Here is a 16,010-nt window from a genome sequence, read left to right as displayed (position 1 = left end):
GGATCATGTAAATTCACCAGATAGTTAAATGTTCAATTGTCCTTCTTTGTGATATCAAATACCTTAATGCCACTTTTTAAAGATAAAACCCTTAGTCAAGACAATAAGAATGATTCAGTTGATTCCTGAAATGTTAGCTCAAGAAATTATTTAAACACACCAGAAAGGTTTAAAAAAAATAGTAGTAACACATATTTTCTGATCAATCTAAGCAATGTGCAACAAAAGGAGCTTTTCCTGACAGTCCAGTACACCTGCAATTTCAGATCTAAAGATTATACCATCAAATCATCAAGGACGATTTATTAACCGCCCTCAGGATCAGGGGACTCAGAAGCGGTATCAACCAGTGGTGGCGGCGGTGAACAGCCTGATCTCTGCTTGTGGGAGAGAAACAACAGAATGGCAACAGAAGTTGCCACTGAAGTCATTTAGCCAAAAAAGAAAAAAATCCTAGCAAATAAGACAAAATCAGTTAAAAAATATAACTACTTCAATTTAGAGAAACTTGTCCACATGCTCACCACAAGCCCTGAAAAAAATGTTCCACTGAATTCTATCCATTTCTGGTATTTAGGGTATACATCTGTGATTCTCAACTTTTTTTCTGTAAGAGTTAAGACTGATACCCTGTCATAGCTTGTCTGGTTGCAGCTGTAACAATGTTGAAATCCTCAAAGGCATAAATGGTAAATATTTATCACTTAATTAATGTTAATATTTTAAGATGTTTATGACAGCTCTCAAGATGATTGACAACATATTGAGGCACAGCATACCAGGACTTGGATTTCATGATGAAGGGCTGGTGAGGATGAAGATCAGGTTGAAATTAATCCAGACCCTGAACAAGCTTAGTATTGTTTAGTCACTTTAACAGAAAATGCTATCAATCAAGACTTTTGGCTACTGTGTGGTATAATATGGCAGCCAACAGGCAAGGATGCCCAGTTTTAGGATATTAAGTGTGGCAGATTGTTTTTCCCAAGAATGGCCACAACAGTAACTCCCATACCACATGCTCTACCACAGTGGGACCCTGCCCACTCCCCCATCAACAGGTGTAGTCTACTTATCCTCCCCTGAATCTGTCCTGTTCTTAATGTTGGCATCCCAATTTCACATGCCAATCACAAGTCCAGGTTGTCACCTAGGCTTCTGACAGATAGGCTACATATGGGAGACCCTGGTGACTCCTGCATTGGGTTCAATTAATTTGCTAGAGGGGTTCACAAAACTCAGAGAAAAATTTTAGTTCCTGGATTACTGGCTTATTATAAAAGGATATAACTCAGGAATAGCCAAATGGAAGAGGTACATAGGGTAAGGTATGGGGAAGGGTCAAGGAGCTTCTCTGCCTCTGAATGTGCCCCTGTTCCTGAATCAACACATATTCACCAACCCAGAAGCTCTCCTAACCCTGGCCTTTGGCGTTTTTATGGAGACTGTATTATGTAGTCAAGGGTGATTAAATCATTGGCCATTGACCATTAGATTCAACTTCCAGCTCCCTTCCCATGGAGGATATGGTTGGGATCATATCCTGATCATATGGTTGGGATTCCTGGTAACCAGCCCTGAACCTGGGGGTTATCCAGAAGTCACCTTATTAACATAACAAGGATACCTTTTTTTCTCTCATCTTAGGAAATTCCAAGTGTTTATGGAGCTTTGTGCCAGAAACAGGTATGAAAAACAAACATGTATCTCTTACTATAAATCACAATATCACATTAATTCCACCAAGATGTCAGACACATAGCAATCTTAGACTCTCCAGAATAACCATCCACCAGTTAAGAGCCAATGAGTAACTTCTGTTCATGAAGCAGGGAGCAGAAGACTATCTCAGCCAAGCCCTGCCTGAATATCAGACTCACCAAATGAGATGTAATAAAAATAGTTATGGTTTTGAGCCACTAATTCTACAGTAGTTTTTTACACACCAGTAGAAAACCAGAACATGCAGGCAAATGTTACCAACAGAGGTAGGAAAACCTCTGTGGACCCATCTACAACCATAGCTATGTTCTCTTCCATAAAGTGCTGTGAGAATCCATGTAGTCTGTGCACTGGCCATGCAGGAATGATTTACTGTCTATGGAAGTGTTTATTTAAATGCTAAGTGACCCTAGCACATTTAGGTACTTCTTTTCACATCATTAACCATTTGACAGGGATGCTTGGAGTACAGAAGATTAAAAGCTTCTACCCACAGAGGAGGAATCAGACATTAAAATATTTCTGAAATTGTCATGTGAGTTGGTGAGTAAACTTATTTTTTTCTACATGGAATTTCAAAAATATCTTGTTGAAATAGAGAGCTAAAGACTGTTGTCAATGCTATGTTCTCTAAATATGGATTTGAAATGTTTTACCAGAATTTCTAGGCATGAGTCCCAATAATGCTAATCTAATCTGTGGCATGGGCAGAGGTCACCATCTCAGGAAGGGGAGGAAGGGTGAAGAATTCTCTCTATTCTCTAAAAGCAGGGCTAGTCCTAGAAGAAATTTAGGAATATGTAGCTTTGTCTTCAGCCCCCTGGTACCTTGGAATCCCTTGTCCCCAGTTCCTGGGACCCTGAAGGATACTCCCTTGTGGCAGAATCATATCCATGCCTGCCCTCAACTCCAGCACCTCCCACTCCATGCTCCTAAAATTATTGGGTTGGCCAAAAAGTCCATTTAGTTTTTTCCATAAAATGAAAAACATATATTTCATTTTCACCAATAACTTCATTGATTGGATATTTTGAGTATGTTGGTTATCTCCCACATGGTATAACATTGATTATTCTCAATTAATGTCTCAATTTGATTGCTGTCAACTTCAACTGGTCTCCTGGACCATGGAGCACCATCCCACTAGAAATCTCCAGCAGAAAACTTTGCAAACCACTTTTGACATGTTCTTTCAGTCATAGCACCTTCTCCATACACCACACAAATCTTTTTTTTGCATTTCAGTTGCATGTTTACCTTTCTTGAAATAATAAAGCATAATATGCCAACAATTTTACATACTCTCTTCCATCTTCAATATTAAATGGCTACACAAAAATTCACCAATTTTAATTTTTTTAATGTACACTGATATGACAGCTGTCACAATACAATCTAACAAAATTGTTTTGAATGAAGTAAAAGACAGTAAATGCTACTAGAGCCATTTTATGGGAAAAAAAAAACAAATGAACTTTCTAGTCAACCCAATACTTATCCAATTTCTTCCTCTACTCACCCAGGGATCAAATTCTCAATGATGCATAAGTGGTTAATTGGCACTTTCTGCCTTTATTTACATTACTGAGATTCCGGGCTGCGTGGCTACATGGAGCAAAAATGACCAGGAGGACCAGCCAGTAGACAAATAGTTCTCTTTTGAATGTCTTCTGGCTTTTTAGTGGCTTTCCTCCTCCCCTTCTAAATCTGTAAATTATCTCTAGCACTTTGGAGGTGGCAGTAGAAGAGATTCCATGACAGAGAGTCTACAGGTAAACTCATCTATACTTGGGAAGTTTGTAAATTGAGAACTTCACATGTAATCTTCATTCCAAGGGTTAGGTCAATAGAGGGTAGTTCCAAGGACAGCATCTAATGCTTAACAATGGGCTCTCTTGGAGAAAGAGCCCTGATATGAAGCTTTTGCAAATCTCTCTGGTGTAAATGCTCCTACCATATCCAGTTTGAAGATACACAGACAAACAAGGGGCCACATGCTAAACTCAAGGAGCGCAAGGAGGCCTGTATAGCTGGCTTCACAAACTCAGATACCTAAAGTGACCACATAGGATGGTGTGAAATTAAAACTTCTTAACTAAAATCAAGTCATGGAAGGTAAGCCATGTCCTAGGCTAGTTGACAAAGGTCAATCTTTACTTTAAGCGAGCCTGCTTATCTATCTCTTTTGCATGCTCTTTCACATACCTGTGAAATGACAGAGTAATTCTCTTTTTTCCAGACCCCTCAGGGTATAACCTCCCACCAGATCAAGGGACCGTGGGACCCCTCATGGCTGTCTTGTTCCCCACAAACCATCTCTATGTGCTGTAAATATTCCTTGTTAACTATCCTCTACCCACCAATGTAAAAGAAATATTTGTCTCTCTGTTTTACTTTTTATCCAACTTCAGCAATGCCCTGCTTTGCTTTCTCCTACCTCCCTTATCTACCACCAGTGAATTTCATGTAACCATTTTTGTGTCTCTTCCATTGATTTCTAATGCACAAATTAAGGTACAATACTGCCATTCTCCAGAGTGTCTTCTTAATCCCTTGAGATTTTGCTTCCCAGCAACTGTCTGCCCCCCAAGTACTTTTCTCCCCACACCTGAAACCACTTGACTTCTAACTCATTACTAAGTGACAAGGACAATAGTGGTCCCTTTTCTGGACCCCATGTACACCATTTCCTTTCATGCACCCAAATCCCTGTACCTAGCGCTTGTCCATCCTCCAAGTAATTATAGGCCCTTGGTCCCCAGATACTGGTACCTCAGTACAACCCAATTTCTACAGCCAGAGTCCTGTTTCTTGCTAACTTGTATCCCCAAGTCTGATTCAAGCTGGGCTGTTTGGGGAAGGAAAAGAACTCTAACATGCCACAGTGTCCTTAATATTTCAGACAACCAGCCAATGTGGGAGGTGGACTCTGCCTTATAGGTGAAGACATTGAGGCCTAACCACAGTCCCAACATCATACAACTTCAAGGGCAAAGCCAAACAGTCTGTCTGACCTTAACACCTACCCCCCCCCTGTGATTTTTAAACTGTTCTCCAGGAACTTATAGCCAGAGCAGGTGATTTAAGGACACTATAAATATTTTATGCAAATATTATATATTAAGGTATCTTAACCATTTTTATAAAAATGTCCTAATTAAAGCAATATGTAGAGTCAATGTGTTTTATGACAAATATGAGCAAACTATGCTGCCAGGTTAGTGCACGTAGACCTCAAAACAAAATTTTCTTACTATCTTATATTGCTTTACAAATAAAGTTTCCTTGTTATCTCATTAATACATTTACACTTTTTATGTAGCAAATTGTCCACATGAACAGAAGTGGGCAAAGTCATTATATCAGAGCAAGTGCCAAGGTTTTGATATTTTTTACCAGTAAAGTAGACTGAAGCATCTCCACAGACTGGGGAAAATTGAACTTAAAAAGAGGAACCACTTTTTACATTCCTTATGTGTTTTGTGTTCTCACCACTTATGTTTCAGTTACACTCTTACTCTGCCTCCTTCAGTATCTTTTCATTGTTGTCTAAATAGTACTGCTCTTTTATTAAAATCACATGTCACAGCCTGGCAAATGTATTTATTTGTTTGTGGGTTTGTTCTATTTCCACAACTCTCCCCTCCCTCTTACCCTCCAAATGGAAGCTCTAAGAAGGAAGAGACTTTGTCGGGTTATCACTACATCTAAAGCACATAGACCATTGTCCAGAATGTGATAGGTGCTCAATAAGTTTTTTCTGAATGATTGAATAGATGAACAAATGAAGAGTGAAAATTAATTTCAGCACTTTGAAATTCTGAGTGACTATATGACAGAGACAGGTACAAAGATATATGAGAATTTTTTAAATGATACTGCTGAACATCTTATAATGTTATAACATAAATTTGAAAAATGTTTTCTACCATACAGTTGTGATTTTAAACTAACTGAAGAACTCATTCATCAATTCCCTCCAGCTGGTACATTTACTAATTAAGAAACACAGGCAGTTCTTAGACAAGGAGAGTTAATTCAACCTTGGGACAAAAATATTTTGCCACTTCTTTTTCAAACCACTGGATCAGCTGCATTTAAGAGTATATTAAGATCATAAACCAAGATTTCAGAAATTCATATGTGCAACTAATACCTGGATTTTTTATTCTGTGACCTAACAAAATGCAGACATAAATGGAATGTTGAGACTGATCTGAGACTGCAAATATTTTCTCCAAAAAAGCTGATGTCAAAGGCTGTATTAATCTTAAAAGTCTCATTTTTCTTACTACCTAATTTACAATGAGTAAATATTATACAACTGAAGTTATAAAGTCAGTTCATTCCAGTCAAACAAACCTTATTTGTTTTATAAGTCAGCATTCTTTTATCATCTGTGGAAGTAGAAAATTCCACAGCTAAAAGAAATTAAAATGTGAAAATAATGGCCCTATATCAGATAGTGTCCTTTCTCCTGAACTTCGGCCATCACCTACTCTAGGACACTCTGGATGATGTTTGGCAGTGGTTCCTCACCTGCTGAAACTTCTCACTGTGGTCCAGCTTTGTAGACAGGACCAGTTTCCAACATTTTGCTATGGTGCTAAGTCACCATGGTTAGAGCAAGATGAAGAGCACAAGTGTGAAGCTAGAGAGAGCTGAGTTTACCCATCTCTACACTTACCATTTTTGAGGAAACAACCCTTTCTCCAGTATCAGTTCCTTTATCTGACAGAATAACAATGTTATCAACAAAAGGCTGCTGCCACCAACCAAGGCCAACAGGAGTCTTCAATTGGGCCTGTGTTAAAAAGAGAAACTTCCTTCAGATGATCAGTTTCCAAACCTGAGAAATGCAGCCTCTAGTGGAAATCAAAAGCTAGTTCCCCTCAAACAAAGGGGAGGCCCACTTATATAAAGAAAGTGCCCATCCTGGTCCCTGACCAGCCCATTTTTATGCAAATGAAGAACACAAATTTGCACAGTTTGATTGGTCTACATAGCGCTGTCCTGATTGGTGGGGAATTTTGCATCCTGACTGTTCATTATGGGCCCATTCTGATTACTCAGTAAACATGCAAATGAGAATATAGTTGTGCAGCTTGAATAGTACAGGACAGGTCTCAGTCCACTGGTCAAAATATGATTCCGGAAACTCCTTTGTAAGGGTTGGCTCAGCCTAGAGCAACACAGTGCAGGGGTCTTGGCAGCCCAGTCTGAGGCTCCCCACCCTCCCACCCCGAAATGCAGCGTGTGTGAGAGGCCTCCTGTAAACAGCAGCTGCTAGACTCTGATTATAAATTTGGGCCTAGCTAACCACAAGGAATCATTTTGATCAGTATATTCCTTCTTGGAGTCAAGAATGTCAACATCTCCTAGCTCAGTGGATTGAGCGCGGGCCTGCGAACCAGAGTATCGCGGTTCGATTCCCAGTCAGGGCACATGCCTGGGTTGCAGGCCAGTTCCCAGCAGGGGACTCACGAGAGGCAATCACGCATTGATGTTTCTCTCCCACTCTTTCTCCTTCCCTTCCCCTCTCTCTAAAAATAAATAAATAAAATATTTTTTAAAAAAAGAATGTCAACATCTTCACAGGGTTGTTATAAGATGTAAACAAATAATGTGAGCAAAACATTTAGAACCCAAGTGGATAATACTATTATTTTATTATTTCTATTTTTATGATCATGTTATAGCTTTTAGGCTCATGAGGCACAAACAGACATACATGTTTTATATCTATTTGACAAATATGTTAAAAAAAAAAAGCACAGGAAAATAGTAATAAATTGTAATTAAACCAGAAAAATATAAAGGATTATATAACAGATTAGCATATTATTGAATTTTGTCATTTTACATTTGATTACTACATTGTTCCTGAAGGATGCTATCTAGCCTCAAAGTTCCAAGTGAAAAAGAAGGGGCCCAACCATGCAAACCATTATCACTGATGCACATTTGATCTCCACCATCATTCCTCACTGCTTGTCTGAAGACTGTTTAAAAGCAATAAAGCAAAAACATCCAAATGTTCTAACTTAAAAATGCATCTATATATTATGCTAAATGAAATAAGTCTGACAGAGAAAGACAAATAGCATATGATTTCACTTATATGTCAAATCTAACAAATAAATAAACAAATAAACAAAACAGAAACAAACTCATAGATACAGAGAACGAACTGATGGTTGCCAGGTGGGCAGGGGTTGAGGGGCTGGGTGAAGAGGTGAAGAAATACAAATTGGCAGTTACAAAATAGTCACAGGGATGTAAAATGCAGTATAGGGAATAAAGTCAATAATATTGTAAAACTGGGTGTGGTGCCAGGAGGGTACTAGACTTATCAGGGTGATCACTCTGTAAGGTATACAAATGTCTAACCACTATGCTGCACACCCGAAACTGTTAAATATTAAATATCAACTGTAATTAAAATTTTAAAAACTTTCTAAATTAAAAAATGCATCCATAAACATTCATATCCTGAGACGAGAAGGAGTTTAAGAAGTCTCTGTGTCCTAGTCCTGCCTCCTGGGTGGGGCACTTAAGAGGATTTTATGGGCTTCCTAAGGAAGAGACAGTACTGAAAGGACTCCCTGAATTAGAGGTAGGATTGCTGACTCATGAGGAGCCCCCTAGAAGCCTCCCCAGGAGATAATACTCTGTGATCCAGCCTCAGAACACTGTGGGTGGGACTCCCCTGCAGGAGCTAGGCCCTCTCCTTCCTACCACCTACCTCTGAGCTTGAACTATCTAGAATGTGGCATAACTGAGATGCTTCTCCCCACCCTCTCCCTCGGGGCTCCTGCACCAGGGCCTCTCTGCCTTCATGCTGTGGTTAGCTGGATTCAGACCCTGAAGAAAACCAAGGCCACTGTTCTTAGAGGAAGCTCTATCTTCCCCAATCTAGGCTCCTGCCATGGCCCTTCTGTCATCACTGCTGCCTAACCCAACCGTGCTGCACACAGAACCACTGCCTCGAAGAGGAAGAAAAAGCTGAACAGCCTTTAAAAACTCCTTGACTCCTTTCACTGAATGGCAACAACCCCTGGATCTTGTATTCATTTACATCCCCAGCCATCGCCTACTGAGTATCTACCATGCTCAGGTACTATGCCAGGCATTGGGCACTTGAATGAGTCGGCCTGCTCACAGTGTATGGAGGGATAGAGTACAGAATAAGGAGGCTGTGAAGGACACCTGATCCAGCTGGAATGCTTTTAGCTTGTGAGATGGAGTCAGCAGGCAGGATTTATGCAGGAATGTGCTGGGATGGACATCTGTGGAAGAAAGGGGTCAAAAACAGATTGGGCAGAGGGAGAAGCTGAGTCAAGACAGTGACACATCCAACAACAGGTTCATCAACACCATGGGACCTCTGAAGTTAAAGTAAACCAGCGGAGTTTTCCTGATATTCAGACCTTTTATACTCCTGCATTGATTAGTCATTTCCATTGGCTACATAAGAAAGGGCATGCATGACCTCTGATGCACCCGTTCGCAAACAGTCCTCTTTATTCTGGACCATCTCTCAGAATAAGTGTTCTACATAACATGTTATTCAGTTCTCCAGTTAAAATGTCCCAATCTCAGAGATCATCTGTGCTCTTTATTTCATGGGGTTGAGAGGATAAGCTAGATAGCTGCTGTGGGTAGGGGTACCACTCAGGCCAAGTCATGAGTCACTGGAGAAAGCCAAGTACCCCAGGTAAAGCCTTAGCTACCCAAGGGCTAGGATCCCACTTTCATTCCTATTCTCAATCTGCTACCACCTTAGAGGTAGGACTTCCTCAGGAATATTCCCAAACTAGCCAGGATGATTTCAGGTAACAAGAATAGAACCTCTGCTCAAACTAGTTCAAGAAAAAAAAGTAGGGTATGGTTCATGTAACTGAAATGTCCAGGGATAGGTATAGCTTTAGAAGAAGCTAGATCCAGGGCTTTACTCTCTTTCCATCTCTCACCTCTGTTTTCCCCTATGTTAGCTGCATTTTTATGCATATTCACTCTTTACACTCGGAAGCTTCAGGCTTACATCCCACCACCTTAGCAATTCCCATTAATAAATATAGAGCTTCTACTGTGCCATATTTCCTATATAATCCTGGATTTGTACCTCACTGGCTTGTCTTGGTGTCACATACCCAGCGCTGAACTGATTGCTATGGCAATCAGATGCATGAAATACACAGATTGTTAAGGTCTTTGACATGTGTTGGGAAGAAGGTGGTGTCACTTTCCCCATACTACATGGCCTGACAGTAGGGAGAGAAATGGTTTCCCAAAGAAAAACCAAGAGCCAACCTTAGGAGGGCAAATGGATGCTGGACTTAGAGAAACATCCCAGGATAACACCCTTCTTTGACACAACTTGTGGGGCCTGTGCTACTTGTAGGGACTCTGCCCCCACTTTTTAGACTGGTAGAAGTGGTAGAAGAGGCCCTGCACTGGGGCCCTTCCCCTCTCTGACCATGTCTAGTATAGCTAGCTCTCTACAACTCACATCCCTCATTGCCAAAATGGTTGTCTATCCTGCTGCAGTGAAGAAATGTCCAAAGTGGATATGGATAGGAGCTGACTACATAAAGACCACATGGATACTTCCAGTTCCTTGCTGGGCAATTTACTTTCAAGTATCCATACAATGGATTTGGTACTGGGGATAAGGGAAGCAGTCAGAATGAGAAAGAAACGTAAATATGATGAAAAGCTAAAAACATGTGCTAGTCATTAATTTCAACTTCTTCCACAATCAATCATCTCTGACAGGGAGGAAATCCAGCTGGCTGAAGTCTCACAGACTCATAGATGATATGGGGCTGAGAAGGGACCTTAGAGACTTCCTGCCCAAACTTCCACTCTCAGCTGGCTCCCCAAAGGGGGTTTGAACACCCCCAGTGACATAGGGCTCACCACCACAAAAAGCAACCTTTTTAATAACCAGGCAGCCTATCTTAAGCCAAAATCTACCACCCAGAAACTCCCTGGTTCTGCCCCCAGGAACCACCAGCATGATATGAGCCCTCTAGACTTGCACTAGTGTTCCCCACCCACCGCTGATGCAGGCGCTGCCGGGACAGAAATAAAGAGTGGCAGCCAAGCCTATACTTGTGAATGTGATTTAGGTTTTATTACCATGGCCAAGAGCCTTCCTGAAACACTGATTAAGGACCAGAACCCAAAAGAGACCTTTGGCTCTTCCCACCTTCTATTCACTACTGACAATTTGAATCTTGATAGGTCTCTTAGAATCTGATTCTACTCTGACTTTCCAACTCGACATCACATGCTCTTGGGTCTGTGCTGGCATCACTGAATTTTATCTTGTCTTGATCTGCAGTTACAGTCTCCTGACAGCTTTGGACCATCCTCTGCTCCAGAGCACCAGTACTGTCTGACTACAGGCTTCCTCTGGCCCACTGGTGCCTTTGAATGAATCTGAAGGCTCCCATTCTGGACAGACACAACTGTGCCAGGACATGTGGTTTAGTGAGGGGAAAGTGAGCAGAACCTTAGTTTTTCCCATATGCTTTACCCTTGAGCAATGACCAGCCTCCACAATGGTGAGCAGCAACCCTGATGGCATCTGCCTGGTAGGTACTGACCACACAGTAGCACACTTGCTCCACAGGGCCTGCCAGAACCAAGGGCTGACCTCCCCACTGCCTTCTTTCACGGTCTGAGCTGACCAAGACTGTAATGGTCCTGAGGGCTGAATCAGGTCATAATACTCACTGTGTTCAATGAATGCTCACCAAATGAGAAGATGAGTGGCAGGAAGGAAAAAGAAAATTATTCTCCTCACCCTGGATGGCAACACTTGAAAAAGTGAGGTTTTGCTTTATTAAATTCAGTTCTGCCTCTTCAACAAGCTTTCTCTCACTTGTCTGTTCCACCAAAACCCATGGTTTATGTATTCCCTGCCCAGCACTCTGTACTTCCACCCAGATGGGCCTTCAATCAGTCAGAGCCATTACAGTGGAGGAGAGGCAGAGATGGACCCCTGATTCTTGATGGAGAAGACACTCTGCCTTTTTCAGCTTTTCCCATTCTCCTGCTGACCCAGAGACAACCTTTGGCCTTAACCCCCACAAACACAGACAGAGCCTCTGCCAGGGCTCCTCAAATAAGAATTAAATGGTCACTTGGCAGGAAATCAATGCACCCAGGGAAGGACCTTGAGAGGGGAGCAGGTGTCCCAGCTCTGTGAGATGGGTCAGATGTACTTCAATGCCCACACTGCTGACAGCCCCTCTGCTGCCCTCCTCTGCCTCCTCTCCTCTGGTAGAGGCTGACTCTTCATACCAGCCTATGGTGTGCACCTGGCATGGCACGCAGTGGAAGGACCCAGCCACCCAGAGCACAAGGCTTGCTCTTCTGCAAACAGTACTGGCTGCATGCAGAATTTCACTGCCCAGGGGCAATCAGAATGGATGGTGGAGGCTGACAGGCCCAGAGACCCCAGAGCAATTCACTTGGTTTTGATTCATGGCTTGTCAGGGAGCTAACCAAATATTCCATTTCATTTTCACCCTCCTCTCTCTCCCATTGACTGGCATCATAATTGAAAACTCTGGCATGAAGTGCCAGGGCCACCTGTCTGCAGGGCCCTCAATTCTGCCTGCTCAGAATATCTTGCTCCTGAAAAAGGACAGAGGGGAAAATCAGTAAACAGATGGTGTGAGGATTAGATTCACACAGGCCACCCTCTGTTGACTCTCAGTTATCTCAGCTTGAGCAACCTAGACCTCTCCCGCCCTCCGGCCTCTGCCTTTTGAGCTTATTCCTGCTTGTTTGCTCAACTAAGAAAAGGATGCAGGGCCAGAAAGGTGGGCTGAGTCTGAAATCACTTTTCACTCCTTGTTTGAAGGCTTGCCAAGAAGCATGCTGACAAGAGGAGACTTTTACAATAAACTTGGGGAATTTTTAAAAATTTCTTTTCTCTCATAAGTATCTCTTAAAGGCTAGTCCAAATAAGAATAACACTTAAAATTTATTGAGCCCCTGCAACTTTTTGGGAGCTGTTTTAAGAATTTTACATAAATTAGCTCTTTTTATCTTGGCATGAACACTAGGTGCTAGGTGCTATTGTTATCCCCACTCCATAGATTGGAAAACTGAGATCAAGGGATTCTAAGAAACTGGCTCAAGTTGAACAGTTAAGAATTATTAAAGAACTGGATTTCAGTCCAGCCTCCATCTTAACTTATGTATCATGCTCCCCTGAGTTCAAAGACCAAGCGCTGAGATAGATAGATAGATAGATAGATATAGATAGATAGATAGATAGATAATAGATAGTTAAAGTTTTAAAATGATAGTAAATGCAGTAGTCTCTACCAGTACAGTTAAGATTGAAGATGGTCCAAGAATCCCTGTCTATTAGAGGTAGGACAGTTCAGCTACCCCAGGTCTAGGGTCCAGTTTGAAACAGTGGGGAAGGAACAGAAAGAATGAAAAGAGCTGAGGTTCTGAGTCCATGAGGTCAGAAATGTGGTATACTTGTAGAAGCAGGAACTAGCTGTCCAGACTTTTTAAGTCCAATGAGCTTTGTGCCATAATGTCACCAAGTCAGTTGACCAAGAGGGAACTAGATGGGCACAACGTGGAAATCTGAAGCAGAAACCAGCTGTGGGGGCCCTGTGTGCATGGCCAGGGCTCCGAGAACACAAGATATCACACCCAGTGCAGCAAAGTTTGCTGCAGACAACAGCTATACCTGAGCTTCTCTAGTACCCCAGGAGAGAACACAAATCTGTATTTTTATCAGACACCCAGATAATTCTGATCATCAGACAGTTGTGAAAGATGCAGAAATAGAAAAATGAAGGCATGAAAGAGTTCCATTCTCCTGTTGGCCAGTCCCCAGCCTTCCTGCCTGGGCCATGTTTCCTGCCACTGACAGGGTGGTTGGCCCTGCTGGCTCCTTCCCTATCTGTGGCTCCTGTATCGGTGGCCTGCTTCTTTGGGGTTCAGGGTTGTTTATCATTTGTTTCCCCAGAATCCTGAATCCAGCAGGGTTTATATTTGAAAGCTCATTAGCTTTCTGCCATGGTTCTACAACCTGACACCCAGTCTTTCCAACACTTAAGACCTCATAATGTGAGATTGAGCTTCACTTACTCCTAACGTCGCCCCTGTTGCCTAGAGGCTGTGGCTGGACACAGATGCCACAGGCTGGTGGCTCAAAGACAGAAGTTTTCCCTCTGCCAATCATGGGGGCCATATCCCAATTATACTAGTTTGTACTAATTGTTAATGCTGCTATAACAAATTCCCACAAACTTAGTGGCTTACAACAATCCCAATGTATTATCTTATTGTTCTGGATATCAGAACTCTGAAATGGGTCATACTGAACTAAAGTCAAGGTGTCGGCAGGGCTATAGGGGAGAATTCATCCCTTGCCCTTTTCAGCTTTGAGAGGCTGCCCAAATTCCTTGGCTTATGGCCCCTCATTGCTCTGACCTCTGTTTCCATGGTCATATTTCCTCTCTGCAACCCTCTTGCCTTCTTCTTATAGTGACTGTTGTGATTACATTGGACCCACTCAGATAGCCCAAGATAAGCTCCCCGTCTCAATATTCTTAGTTTACTCACATCTGCAAAACCCCTTTTGCCTTGTAAGGTGACTTAGGCACAGATTCTGGGGATGGGGTTGTGAACATCTTTGGGCAAACGTTGTGTTGCCTACCACAAGGTTACGAATGTGCATGTTCACTTCTGTCCCAAGGCTGGTGCAGGAGTAGTCACATACCTTGAAGACTGGGGACACACTTGTCCACTGGGAAGGCAGAAGCCAGGCCTCCACCAGGAGTGGGGCTCAAGCTGCTCCTGCACTGAGAGCTGAGTGAGTAGAGATGACCTCAGAGGATGTGCATATGTGTGCATGTGGAGGCACACATGTACCCATGCATCAGGGAAGTGGTTTTCTAAGGCTCCAAAAGTAGTAAGTGCTGAAAACAGCAAACCCCAGAGAGAACATGGAGAAAGGAAGTTGACAACACTCTCTTAAAATGTCATAAAAGATCGTGCATCTCAAAGTCTCAAGACTTGTCACTGCTGAATTCATTTCTTCACAAAAGCCTAAGAAGTCAAGAATTTTCCTTTCCTCATTTTAGAAACTAAGGTCTGAGGATAATAAATTGTCTTCTGTTGTCCCAGGCTTGACTGCTGTCTAACTGCACAGGGAAACAGCAGCCTGACACAGAATCTTTGAATATGGATTTACTGATGAGACCCTGAACGGCTCAGAGCATTTCTGTTCCCTGGGTAGAACCACCTCTCCTAACACCCTGCCTCTAGCACACAGTTGGGAAAGCCCCAGCTGAGGGGCTCTGGGCCTGGCTGCATGCAGCTCAGTGAGATACTCTGAGGAGGCCACTAGGAGACTTCTAAGAGGGGTTTCAAGGGCCTCAGTACAGGAGGAGACCTGCTCTCTTGGTTCAGAAGGGTCCCTGAGGGGGTCAGGGATGCCACATGGCACAACTCCAGGAAGCAGTACTGATATTGAAGGGCCTGGAGTGGCCTGTTTGTGAAGTCCACACAATACAGCCCTTCTTCTAGAGCTGCCCAGCCAGGGTTCAGAACAGACAGGATCCCTGGACCTTCTGCTCTGAAAGAGGGGCTGCAGGCTTCTCTAAGTACATAAGGTACCTGGTTCCCCTCAGGACTTCTAGAGTAAGGATGAAGACCCCTCCCTAGGCTGTGTGACTTTCAATAGTGCTTCAGAGAAAACATCCAAATAATTCAGCTCATGGCTTAAAACCACCAATGAGCTTTGGAGGATGGAGGGGAGACCATCTTTACTCTATTTCAAATGAAGGTAAATTTATCATATTTCATTTCTGAGGACTTTTGTTTACCTATCTGTGACTTCTTCACATTTAATTTCTCCATTTTGCTCCTATTTTCCTATAATATTTTTTCTTGAATATCCTTCCCCTGTCTTACTTTCCTTCCCTCAAGTCCTACAAATTCCTCTCAACTCCTGAAAATATCTGCTCTCCCCAGAGATTCCCTTTCCTACTGCCAACCATCCCCTAAATGCATGTTTTAATAAGCTCCCAACACTGATCTCCTTACAAATCATCTTTTGCCATTTTGCAATTGAACCAGTGTCTTGGTTAAAATGAAAATTCCCCAGGGCACACAATAAATAATAAAAATGAATCACATAATCGAGAGGGTTATGATTCTGAGCAGAAGGAAATAATGTGAAGCAGTTGGACTGTATTTTGTGAATCTTATGCTCAAAATGCAAAAACCAGGGGAGGTGG

At 42.4% G+C, this 16,010-nt stretch overlaps 1 long non-coding RNA gene across 2 annotated transcripts in view; it reads right to left on the bottom strand.

The window, feature by feature from the left end:
- The window catches only part of LOC119048267 (uncharacterized), a 140,913-nt gene extending 134,391 nt beyond the window's left edge, over positions 1 to 6,522 (bottom strand). For both annotated transcript variants that reach the window (XR_008392360.1, XR_008392361.1), the window contains exon 1: positions 6,410 to 6,522. This is a non-coding gene — a long non-coding RNA (uncharacterized LOC119048267). The remainder of the gene's footprint in view (positions 1 to 6,409) is intronic.
- Between the last annotated feature and the right edge of the window lie 9,488 nt (positions 6,523 to 16,010).

This window comes from Artibeus jamaicensis, unplaced genomic scaffold, assembly GCF_021234435.1.
Source record: "Artibeus jamaicensis isolate MK-2021 breed Jamaican fruit bat unplaced genomic scaffold, CSHL_Jam_final contig_519, whole genome shotgun sequence".
NCBI classification, from domain to species: domain Eukaryota; kingdom Metazoa; phylum Chordata; class Mammalia; order Chiroptera; family Phyllostomidae; genus Artibeus; species Artibeus jamaicensis.
Note: the sequence above shows the minus strand (reverse complement) of the source record. Positions and strands in the feature narration are given on the sequence as shown.